Here is a 13,598-nt window from a genome sequence, read left to right as displayed (position 1 = left end):
CACTTCTAACCTAAGGAAGAAAACGAGTTTAAAGTCGAGAAGATCCTAGACTAGCAAGGTTAGAAATACCTTATTAAATAGAAAGGATACCTACATTTAGAAAACACTTAGGAACTAAAAGGAAACCTATAGAACTGTTAGCAGATAATCAAAAAATACTAAAACTAGACAAAAAGGAAATAACTAGTATAGGAATTAAACCTACGACCTCTTAGACCCTATCGATTATAGCGCCTTAGAGTTCTTAACGACCTAGGGTAGTATAGCTCGAGGAGCGGGGACTCTAATAGCGTACCTAGCAACTATGTCTTTTATAGCTAAGAATTATACTACTAGACTAACTAGCTAGAAGATAAAATAGATAGGAAACACTAGAAATATATACCTTTAGGATACTAGATTCTCGGCGCTCCTACTAGGAATTTTAGAGATAGGCTAGGATGTCCTATCTAGACGACTCTAGTTATAAGGCGACATCTATAATCGGCTATCTAAGGGAAACGGCTCGTTAGTAGGCAACGAGAATAATATCGGCTCTATAGGCGAAGAGCCTAACTCTCTTTCGAGCTCCTCCGCCTATTAAATAGAGGCTTCCTCTACCTTAAGAGCCTATACCTCCCGATCTTCTTTTATACGTAGCGACTTACGTAAGCGGCGGACCTTTGCGCGATACTCGAAAAGCTTCCGCGTAAGGAGGTCCTCCTCCTCTTCGGCCGCCTTAAGATCTTTAGCTATCTTTAGGCGCGCCTTCCGGATTTTTTTATACTCTATACGAGTAACTTATATATTGTAGGACTAGCCGTATAGGGCGCACTCGGAGTAGCGACTAGAACGAAGATCGACCTTATAGGATTTACCGGCCTATTCGTAATAAAAGTAGCGGATCGGTATTTCGAGACAGTCGGCGAGGATATTATTCGCGATATTTTCCTTACGCTAGCGAGAAGACAAGTCCTTCGATAACTTTAGTATAACAAAGAAGTTAGAATTAGAAAGTTCCGGAATAAGGGACTATTCCGCTTAAGGAGGGGGATAGTATTACGGATCTAATTAGTTAGAGTCCTTATATAATCTTAGAGCGACGCTAAGACTAGTAGGCTAAGCTATCGCTCTATCTTACTAAGAGCGATAGGAGCGGTCGAGAGCGACAGCGTCGCTTACGTCGCTTACGACTACGGACAAGATGTCTCCTTTATATTTAGGAACGCCGGAATACCCTTATAGCTCGAGGCGTTTAACTTATATTACCTACTTACTAATTAGAATTACCTTTATACTAATTATTCTATCTCTACCTCCCGCTTATATTAGCGTCTCTAAAGAAGCCTCGGCTTATACGTAATAAGAAGTCACCTAACGATCTGTCGCGAGTAACCGTAACACTTAGCAGAATGTCTTTATCTAGATCTAGGTAGAACTTATCGATTTCCGTCGAAGCTCTCCTTAAGAAGTTCTAGCACTTTCCTACTAAACTATACTCTAATATTTAGGATAGCTCCTCCCTCGATATCGGCACTATATACGAAACAGCTATAAGGTAGCTCTATAGGGCGTTCTACTAGTTACTCGCTATACTACGGCCGAATACTAGTTCGTTCCTTAGAACTCTAGGTTATTTAGTAGATATTAAGGATAGGGCAGGCAGTAACTTCGTATTATATAAGGAAGTAGAGGCTGCTATAGAGGAGTCCTTTAACCTATAGAAGATAGTAAAAGATATAGAGGCAGCTATAGGTCTAGGTACCTAGTTGAATTTCTAGTAGGTAGAGTATAAGGATATTTAGTAGGAGTATTAGGTAGAGTTGCGAAAGCAGGTATATAATATAGTCTAGAGAATAGGGATAATACCTATAACTATAAGTATTAGGTTCTTTAATGTTCCTCCTTTTTTCCTTGTTTTCTTTTTATAAAAATCCAAACTAATACAAATTAACTAGAATATCTATCTTCTTTTAGTTCTTTATAAGACCTAGTAGCGTAGCCGGTAGCGTAGCTAGCAGCGTAGTCGGCCTTTTTACTCCTAAGCACTAACGGGTTTTTCGAAGACTTCTATTCTATACGGCTAATAAAGTATACTATACTATATAGGTATGCTTAGAGAGTATTTAGAGCGCGGTATATAGCGCCGTATAATAGCGGCTTATTTCGTATATAGAAAAGCTTATAGACGATACTACAAATATCCTTCCTACTAGTATATCTATCCTATCTAGCACTATCTCGAATATAGATATTCTAGCCTTTTAGAATCTAATCGAGTGCTTTGAAATCCTTGTCTATAATCGTTATACGCTTCGCGTAGATACCTATAAGGTTAACCGCTAAAATAGTATTAGTATAGTCCGAAAAGAGGTAGAAGAGAAATATATATTCGAAGATACGAACTAGGTAGGCTTCTATAGCCTCTTAAAGGGCGCCTATCGCGGAGGCTTAGAAGCGAAGGTCCGTTCTATAATCCTAGGCAATTTCGCGAATAAGTCGTTAGAAAGGAGCTTTACGGATTAGGAGCTTAGAACTCTTCTAATACTACCGAATCTTACGGAGGGCTACGGCTAAAGAAGGATTAGTAAAAAGACAGTAAGAATACCGGCTACGCTACCGGCTACGCTGCCGGCTACGCTGCCGGCTATAAATAGGACTTACTTCCTAGGCGCTATCGACGCTTCGTACGATTGCTACTAGTAGTAGAAGCGCTAGTTGTCGTCTTATATAGAGCCTTGCCCGCCGTTATCTTGCGCGGAGCCTTGCTCGCGACGCCCTTTCTAGTACCGGAGCTAGCGGTAGTAGTAGCAGCCCTCTTACGTTAATATACTATACTCGTTCTATTATTTCCGATCTTATTGCGACCTATAGAAGTAGTAGGTCCCTTCTTGCGAGGCGTCGTAACTTAGTTAAGTAGACTCGCTATTATAAAAGTCGTCGAATTAAGGAAAAAAGTGCGTTACGAAGGTATACGAAGGCGCGCGCGGAGCGAGGGTATTACGGAGGTAGTAGATATAGAGCGTAGAGGTATAGATATTAATACGAAGGTTAAATATAGCGAGAGAGGTAGTATCGCGGTATCGCTAGGCAATAGAGTAAGCTTCGCGTAAGCCTATATTATAGTAACGTTAGAGTAAGGAAAGAAGGCAGGTACGGCTAAAAAAGGTAGGTACGGCTAAAAAAGGTAGGTACGGCAGACTTTGAAATATAGCCGGTATATATAGCCGGTATAGTAATAGGCGAAAGCCTCCTTTTAATAAATAGCCGGCGTAATAATAGTATCCTACTATAGTATCGATATTCTTTAGTAATGCCTTTACTAGCTATAGTAATCTTGTAAGTAACCTAGGCCTATTGCTAGTAAATATAAGAAATATTAGGTAGGCTATACTAAACAAGCTAGTTATTTAGTAAGAAAAGGTCTACTACCGTCTCTATATACCGGCTACGAGTGCCGGCTATCGCTCTAAATTTAACTCCGCCCTATCTCGGAGGCTAAGGTACCGAGCGGAAACCCTATAGCTTATATTTACTCGGTTGTCGCGGAGCGCTTATAGGTAAGGTATTAGAAAAGAGTATAAAAAGTACGAGAAGAGTATCCTAGGATATAGGTCGTAAGTAAATAAGAGTAGTACGCCTAGTTATTTATATAGTACGTTACTCTATACGACTAAGAGCCTATATTCTCTTATACTTCGCTTATAAGACCTCGACTCTACTAGTATACTATCGATCTCCTCCTCGGTCGCTAATACGCTGTCTTAATTCTTCTTCGAGTTACCGGACTTAGTACGCATCTATAGCTATATAATAGCGCTACGTATTATAGAGAATCAACTCCGCCGTATCTCGAAGGCTAAGGTACCGAGCGGAAATCCTATAGCTTATATTTACTCGGTTGTCGCGGAGCGCTTATAGGTAAGGTATTAGAAAAGAGTATAAAAAGTACGAGAAGAGCATCCTAGGATATAGGTCGTAAGTAAATAAGAGTAGTACGCCTAGTTATTTATATAGTACGTTACTCTATACGACTAAGAGCCTATATTATCTTATACTTCGCTTATAAGACCTCGACTCTACTAGTATACTATCGATCTCCTCCTCGGTCGCTAATACGCTATCTTAATTCTTCTTCGAGTTGCCGGACTTAGTACGTATCTATAGCTATATAATAGCGCTATATATTATAGAGAATTTCTCGTTAAAGTTTCTCTCTCGTAGGCTTGCTATCTACCTCGTAGTATAGAGGATTAAAGTACTAATACTAAAGAATCTCCTTATAGTTAGGATACTAGGGCTCCTTAGGACCTTTATGTTTTAGGTCTAAATAGAGACGTATTATAAACGTTCTATCGCCCTTTCGCTTACTACCCGCTAGGTCGCGATATACGAAGAAACTAATCTAAATATAGCTCGTCTCTATAATAGCCGGATAAATATAAAGCGCTAGGTTTCTACTTCGTACCTTAGATTTAGGGACGGCGCGGAGATAAAATTAGAAATGTAGCCGGTACCTATAGCCGGTAAAAGGATGCGAAAATAGGCCTCCTCCTAGGTTAATCTAACGACTAAATACAATTTCTAACTAATCCGCTATAAACCGACGCCGAATTTTAGCTAGAAGCTATATATCTTTATTTTAAAGAGTAACCCGCTTCGTATAGATAGTAAGGAGGTTTAAAAGCTTAAGCTCGGTTACGAGAAATGCCTCCGTAGCTTTCTAAAGAGCACTAATCGCCTTAGCCGTAAATCGTATACTAGACCGAAAATCTAATATAATTTCTCGGACGAGTCGCTAGAAGGGAGTCTTAGGGATTAAAAGCTCGGTCCCTCTTTTATTTTAGAAAAGCCGGATCTAGCGAAGGGTAATAGTACCTAGTTTAAAGCGCCGCTTCTTTATCGTTTAATCCTGCCTTATTCCCTTTCTTTTAATAGAAAGATAACTTTTCTTCGCGATAGTCTTCGTCCGCCTACTCTTTTTAGCCTTCTCCTATCTACTTATAGCCTTCTTATTTTTCGGTACTATTTTCTAAGGAACCCCCTTCCTTCGTATATACTACGGAGAGCCTTACTCTTCCGATATCTCGTTCTCGCTATAGTCTCCTTATACTTAGCTTACTTTACCCTTACCCTTTAGCCTCTAAAGATATTTATCTACGCGTTTAGGCAACGAGGGTATATCGGTAGGACCTAGAAAATTAATAAGTATATAATCGTAAGGAGATATTAATGCTTCTTACCTTCTAGAACAAATAGTCTTCTATTAAACCGCCTTAGTAGGTTATCGTTAGATTCGAATAAAGGATAGTAGCTTAAAGAAGGGGAGGTAGCCGGCTTAGGAAGGCCCGAAGAGCCGAATCCTTAAGGTATATTTATCTTTAAGAATATAGGGAAAGAGAAGAAGGAGAGGAAGAGCGAATAGAGAATTAGAAATAGTCCGTATATAAGCGGGGTAGGTTGCTATAGCAACTAGTCTGTTTAGGTCCTAGGAATTCGAAACACATTTCGAATATATACCGGCTATATACGCCGGCTATATTACCTTATACGTAAACGCTTCGTCTCCTTAAAGCTACTCTAAGCCTATATATATTTCCGCTTCTCGACCCGGTATCGCCTTCTACCTCCGCCCTCTTTCTCTTCGTTATCGCTAATTAGGGTTTCGCTTAGACTAAATTTCGTATTCTCTTTACGCTTCTAGGTTTCTTCGATCTTAAGGTTTTCTAATTCCTCGATTAACTCCTTTAGTATAATCTTTAGTAACCTACCTTAGCGACTCTAGTAGAAGAGATAGTATCGGAATACTATAATAGATTTAAAGGTAGTAGGCGAGTATATTCGATTAAAGCGGCCCTAGTAACGAGCGATACTAAAAGACCTTTTATAGCCTATACCTATACTCGGGATAGCGAGGACGTCCCGAGCGACCGACGCTATCGTTAGAAACTTAGGCTCTAACCGCTACTATATAGCGAGAATATCGTCTCCGAATTCGTCTAGAAGACCGGTAAGATCTAGAGATTATTAGCCCTCTTTCTAAGCCTACGGGTTTATACTTACTCGCGCGCCGATAGAGATCGAACTCTTCTTTATTCCTTTTAGTAGTTGCTTCCTTTTCTACCTCTACTTCCTATCTACGAAATAGGTATAATATCGGAGCCTTCTAAACCTTCTTTTTCTTTATAAGAGCTATATTTAGACTAGTTTCTTTCCGACGCTCGTAGAATATCTTTTCTAGAATAGTCTAGTAATACTTCGGCTATACCTCGTCCGCCTTCTATTCCGGCCTCTACTAGTATATATCCTTTTCTACCGGGTTAAGTAAGTACGTAACGCTATAGATATCCCCGAACGACTTAAAGATAGTACTATAATATTTATATAACTTAGTATAGGAGCTGTCTATAGCTTTCGTTATAGCTACTTTCTAGGGAACGCTCTTTTTAGCTAGCTTAGCTATAGTTTCCTCGAGCTCGTTAAAGAGCTAGTTATAGTATATAAAGATAAGGTAGATCGTCGGTCCTCGGGTTCTTCTAATCGTAGTAGTAACCTTCGCGTAATGCTTACTAATATCGACGAGATACTCTACTTAGCGCTATTCGGCGGCGGTAAGGCCGAGCTACTTAATACCTTCGGAACTCTAATAGATCTCGAGATCGGTACGTAAAGTATATCCCTTCGTAACTATATAGAAAGTCGAATCGAACCGGGTCTTAACGTCTTAGGTAAAACGGAGTAAGCGCTAAGGAGGCCGCTTTTACTATCGCTTATTCTATACGATATTCTAGGTATCGGTTTTAGGGCGCTCGATTAGGTTCTTTTAAATAGCCTCGAATCGGTTATATCTCTATAAGCTCGAGTTCGTATATATTACTAGATAACGAAGCTAGAGAAAAAGAGTTAGAACTATACTAGGTTGCCGGCTATAGATACCGGCTACGGACAAAAGTTATATCTTATATAAAACGAGAGCGAGGCTCTCTACTTTATTCTATCTTATTACTATAACGAGTTTCTCGACTTTCGACTTTACCTTATCCTTATCTAGGATCTTCTATTAGTCGTCGTTTATTAGTGCAATTTTAAGCGTCTTAAAGAGGGCTCGGATCGCGATTTGAACTATATAAGCGAGGTAGGGAAACTTCTATAGGGATATAACTAGCAACGACGTCGGCTCCGATTTAATAGGGCTAGGGCTATTATTAGGCTCCTCTTTATTGTTATCGTCGTACGTATTATCGTACGTATCCGGAATCGTAGCGAGCTTAATATTTAGAAGATTAAGCTAGATTATAGATCTTATAATCTCCTCTACGTACTCGACCCTATCGATATAATTAGTAATTTTAAAGACATATACGAGTAAATTGTATATATAACGCCTTATATAATATTCGATTATTACTAGCGTTGTCCGTAGTAATCGAGATTAGTTTCGTTATTACGCTAACCCTATCTATTACCGTATAGATAAGCTTCGCTATGTCCTTACTAGTATAGGAACCTAGAATTTTAAGGAATCCGATTATAAGTTCCTAGAGTTTCTAATCCGAATTAATAAAGTATAGTATAATCGAGAGGAAGGAGGCTCTTATAGTCCGGCTTAACTAGCTATCGATAGTAATAGCTACTCGGCGAGTATTACGGAGGATCTCCCGAATATCGTTTAACGTAGCCTCTTTATTCTTTTCGAATATAATACGCTAGGTTATCGCGTCGAGAAATAGGGGAGGGTAGTTTATAAGATATAGGTATATCTTCTATATAGACTCCCTTTTATAGAAGTCTTCCGGAAGACCGTTTATAGCTAGCATTTCGTTTACTAGTTGCTTAAAGTCTTCGGGGGAGAAATCGGTAGCCTTTAATCCTAGAGCTTCCTTAAGCGTAGCCTATAATAATTAGCTAGATCTCTACGGTTAATTAAAGTAGCCGGAATCTATAGCCGGTAGCTATAGCCGGTATTTTAGAAGACGTACCTCTTTCTAGAACGCTATATCTATATTAACTCTCCTTTCTCCTTAAGATTCCCGATACCGTTTAGAATAGAGATAGTTCGTAGGCGATAAGTTCCTATCCCCTAGTTTCGGGTATTTTAAGATTAAACCGTAGAAGTTGTAGATAATTACTAGTTAACCTTTAAGTCGAGAAGTCGTATAACGGTATAATGCCCTCTCTATAAAGAACTTCTAGAAAATGTCTGTTCGCTCCTTACTCCCCTATCGTATCGAGTACTTCCGGAGTTTATACTCCTTCGAACGTAAGTATAAAGGGAACTATATCTTATAGACCTATTAATTAAACTGCTCTATATACTCGGGTTTCTAAAGATACGCCTAGCTAGCCTTTTCGAAGATTTCCGGGTTAATACTCGATATTCTTATATCTCCGAACAACCTTCTACTTAGACTCCGTAAAGGTAAGGACTAGGTAGTAGTACCCTATAATAAATTCCTACTACTAGGATTCGGAGAGGATAAATCTAGCCCTAATCGTCGTCTAGGACTCGATAGGCTCGAAGGTAAGTATACGACCTCCTCTCGCCGTTATCGCAATCTCGCTCGTATACTAGACTATTTCGACTATCGTCTCGTTATTACCCTTCCTAGTATAGCGCCTAGTATATATACAATATCGGTCGGCATGTTTTAAGGTTTCGTACGGTAAGGTAAGGACTTAGGAGTAGTAGATATATACTAGTAGCTATAGGGAAACACCCTTTCTTTTACAGTATCGTATCGTTAGGAATAGCTAGGTAGTAAACAGCTAGCTACCTTTTTTTCGTTTCCTAGCTACCTAACTACTAGATTTTTTTTTCCTAGCTACCCTAGCTAGCCTAACTACTAGAATTTCTTTCCTAGCTACCCTAACTACCTAAATTTTGCCTTCTATATAGCGGCTCTCTCTTACTAACGGAACCGAGCTACTATACCTAACGAATCTAAGCTCGTTTTTAGTCTTAATCTATCCTCTTTTGGTATAAGATACTCGATAAGCAAATACTTAGGCCGAGTCTAACTACGAAACCTAAGACTAACTAATAGCTCTATTAACTAATCCTAATCCTCGAACTCCTTCCGCTTCTTAGTAAAGACCTTAAAGAGCGCTCGAGCTTCGTCGGGTACCTATAGAGTAGTCGAGATAAAGCCGTATCGCTAAAATAGGTAATCCTTCGGAGGCTTATATAGAGATTTAGAGAATTCTAACGCTAACCTATCCTACTAGGCGCTTAGATTCCGGATACAAGCCCTCTCTGCCTTAGTAAAGATTTTATATAGTAGTAGTACTCTGCCCTCGAGAAACGCTTTCTATTTAACTATTAGTATCTACCGGCTACGAACGCCGGCTATATATACCGAGTATAGAATAATTACCTATACCCCTTCCTCCTTTAGTAACACTTCTACCGTCCCTAGATACCTAGCCGCGATCGCATTAATCGTAAGCTACTTTGCCTTTATAGACGTGAAGGCTTAGCTCTAATACTAATAAAGAAACTTCTACTCTATATTAAGGATATAAAGACAACTAGTCTCGATTCTAATCCTTACTAGCTTTTCGTAGTAGCTTTAACTATAATTTTCTAGATTAATAGGACTTATACCTTAGCCCTTTACTAGTATCTCGTCTCTTTAACTATACTCGATCTACTCCTAGCGCTTATCGTCTATAGCGTTAGGCCCTAAGACTATACCTATTACTAGATCGACGTAGGGTATCTCCTCGCTTTTTTCAGTTCCTTTAATCTTAGTATTAAGCTCTATCGCGGTATCCTAAACTCTAGTATTATTATTCTCGGCTATCTAAATATCTCCGTTACTATCGGTCGTATCGATAGAGGTAGCGGCTATAGGTCTAAATACTATTAATTAACGTCTTAAAGAAAAATATACCGGCTATAGCTACCGGCTACGGCTACCGGCTACGGCCGCTAGCTAGATTGACTTACGCTGCTAGAACTTTACGCTCGAAAACTAGCCGTAATTCTTTCCTCCTCTTAGCCTTCTCTTAGCTTATCTTCTTATTCTAACCTTTACTTTTTTCTATAGGCGCTAGCTATCGATAGAATGCCTTATTCCGCGCCTTTCTTCTCTTATTTTTAGCTCTTTTATTCTTATCTATCTTCTCCTTTCTCTCGCGGTTTTATACGGAATTCTTACTCGTAGAGTACTCCTCTTTAGTCTTACGCTTTTTAGTTAGACGCTTAGGTAAAATAAACTCGCGGTCTTTAGTTCTATCTTCTATTTAGCGCGCGGCGCGCTTCTCTCTTACTATTATAAGGAAAAGTGGCGGGGGCGTAGCGTATAGTAGTTATTGTCGGTATAGGTATAGAGGAAGAACCCAAAAGGTATAAGAATATCGCGAAGCCCTAATTATTGCCGCCTACGTAACGCTATATAAATAAGCTTTCGCAACTACGGCAACTACGCCCCGGTAAGGGCAACTACGGCCTAGCAACGGCAACTACGCCCTAGTAACGGCAACTACGCCCAAGCAACGGCAATAGAGCGTAGTAAATATAACCTAGTAACTATTATAGCCGGCAATCGTAGCCGGCAGTCGAATAAGACTATCCTTATAGTAAAACTACGCCCTAGCAACGGCAAAAGAGCGTAGTAAATGTAATATAGTTACTATTATAGCCGGCAATCGTAGCTAGTAGTCGAACAAGAGTATCCTTATAGCAAAACTAGTACAGTCTCTAGTTTAAACTGGGAATCTATATAGTTCGAAAAAACTAAACCGGAACTAGGGAGCTAGTTCGCCGCTAAGAAACCAAACTATATACGTTTAGTAGTTTGGAAACCGAACTACTACGGGGTCTAGAAGTACTCGATGCAATAGGGGAGTAAGGAGCGAACGGACATATTCTAGAAGTTCTTTGTAGAGGGGGTATTATACCGTTATACGACTTCTCGACTTAAAGGTTAACTAGTAATTGTCTATAACTTCTACGGTTTAATCTCAAAATACCCGAAACTAGGGGATAGGAACTTATCGCCTACGAACTACCTCTATTCTAAACAGTATCGGGAATCTTAAGGAGAGAGGAGAGTTAATATAGATATAGCGTTCTAAAAAGAGGTACGTCTTCTAAAATGCCGGCTATAGCTGCCGGCTATAGCTACCGGCTATAGCTGCCGGCTATAGATTTCGGCTACTTTAATTAACCGTAGAGATCTAGCTAATTATTATAGACTACGCTTAAAGAAGCTTTAGGATTAAAGGCTACCGATTTCTCCCCTAAAGACTTTAAGCAACTAGTAAACGAAATACTAGCTATAAACGGTCTTCCGGAAGACTTCTACGAAAGGGAGTCTATATAGAAGATATACCTATATCTTATAAACTACCCTCCCCTATTTCTCGGCGCGATAACCTAGCGTATTATATTCGAAAAGAATAAAGAGGCTACGTTAGACGATATTCGGGAGATCCTCCGTAATACTCGCCGAGTAGCTATTGCTATTAATAGCTAGTTAAGCCGGACTATAAGAGCCTCCTTCCTCTCGATTATACTATACTTTATTAATTCGGATTAGAAACTCTAGGAACTTATAATCGGATTCCTTAAAATTCTAGGTTCCTATACTAGTAAGGATATAGCGAAGCTTATCTATATAGTAATAGATAGGGTTAGCGTAATAACGAAACTAATCTCAATTACTACGGATAACGCTAGTAATAATCGAATATTATATAAGGCATTATATATATAATTTACTCGTATATATCTTCAAAATTACTAATTGTATCGATAGGGTCGAGTACGTAGAGGAGATTATAAGGTCTATAATCTAGCTTAATCTTCCGAATATTAAGCTCGCTACGATTCCGGATACGTACGATAATACGTACGACGATAACGATAAAGAAGAGCCTAGTAATAGCCCTAGCCCTATTAAATCGGAGCCGACGTCGTTACTAGTTATATCCCTATAGAAGTTTCCCTACTTCGCTTATATAGTTTAAATCGCGATCCGAGCCCTCTTTAAGACGCTTAAAATTGCACTATTAAACGACGACTAATAGAAGATCCTAGATAAGGATAAGGTAAAGTCAAAAGTCGAGAAACTCGTTATAGTAATAAGATAGAATAAAGTAGAGAGCCTCGCTCTCGTTTTATATAAGATATAACTTTTGTCCGTAGCCGGTATCTATAGCCGGCAACCTAGTATAGTTCTAACTCTTTTTCTCTAGCTTCGTTATCTAGTAATATATACGAACTCGAGCTTATAGAGATATAACCGATTCGAGGCTATTTAAAAGAACCTAATCGAGCGCCCTAAAACCGATACCTAGAATATCGTATAGAATAAGCGATAGTAAAAGCGGCCTCCTTAGCGCTTACTCCGTTTTACCTAAGACGTTAAGACCCGGTTCGATTCGACTTTTTATATAGTTACGAAGGGATATACTTTACGTACCGATCTCGAGATCTATTAGAGTTCCGAAGGTATTAAGTAGCTCGGCCTTACCGCCGCCGAATAGCGCTAAGCAGAGTATCTCGTCGATATTAGTAAGCATTACGCGAAGGTTACTACTACGATTAGAAGAACCCGAGGACCGACGATCTACCTTATCTTTATATACTATAACTAGCTCTTTAACGAGCTCGAGGAAACTATAGCTAAGCTAGCTAAAAAGAGCGTTCCCTAGAAAGTAGCTATAACGAAAGCTATAGACAGCTCCTATACTAAGTTATATAAATATTATAGTACTATCTTTAAGTCGTTCGGGGATATCTATAGCGTTACGTACTTACTTAACCCGGTAGAAAAGGATATATACTAGTAGAGGCCGGAATAGAAGGCGGACGAGGTATAGCCGAAGTATTACTAGACTATTCTAGAAAAGATATTCTACGAGCGTCGGAAAGAAACTAGTCTAAATATAGCTCTTATAAAGAAAAAGAAGGTTTAGAAGGCTCCGATATTATACCTATTTCGTAGATAGGAAGTAGAGGTAGAAAAGGAAGCAACTACTAAAAGGAATAAAGAAGAGTTCGATCTCTATCGGCGCGCGAGTAAGTATAAACCCGTAGGCTTAGAAAGAGGGCTAATAATCTCTAGATCTTACCGGTCTTCTAGACGAATTCGGAGACGATATTCTCGCTATATAGTAGCGGTTAGAGCCTAAGTTTCTAACGATAGCGTCGGTCGCTCGGGACGTCCTCGCTATCCCGAGTATAGGTATAGGCTATAAAAGGTCTTTTAGTATCGCTCGTTACTAGGGCCGCTTTAATCGAATATACTCGCCTACTACCTTCAAATCTATTATAGTATTCCGATACTATCTCTTCTACTAGAGTCGCTAAGGTAGGTTACTAAAGATTATACTAAAGGAGTTAATCGAGGAATTAGAAAACCTTAAGATCGAAGAAACCTAGAAGCGTAAAGAGAATACGAAATTTAGTCTAAGCGAAACCCTAATTAGCGATAATAAAGAGAAAGAGGGCGGAGGTAGAAGGCGATACCGGGTCGAGAAGCGGAAATATATATAGGCTTAGAGTAGCTTTAAGGAGACGAAGCGTTTACGTATAAGGTAATATAGCCGGCGTATATAGCCGGTATATATTCGAAATGTGTTTCGAATTCCTAGGACCTAAACAGACTAGT

This window comes from Pseudocercospora fijiensis (assembly GCF_000340215.1).
Source record: "Pseudocercospora fijiensis CIRAD86 unplaced genomic scaffold MYCFIscaffold_1, whole genome shotgun sequence".
NCBI lineage: Eukaryota > Fungi > Ascomycota > Dothideomycetes > Mycosphaerellales > Mycosphaerellaceae > Pseudocercospora > Pseudocercospora fijiensis.
This window is presented reverse-complemented; position numbering follows the sequence as displayed.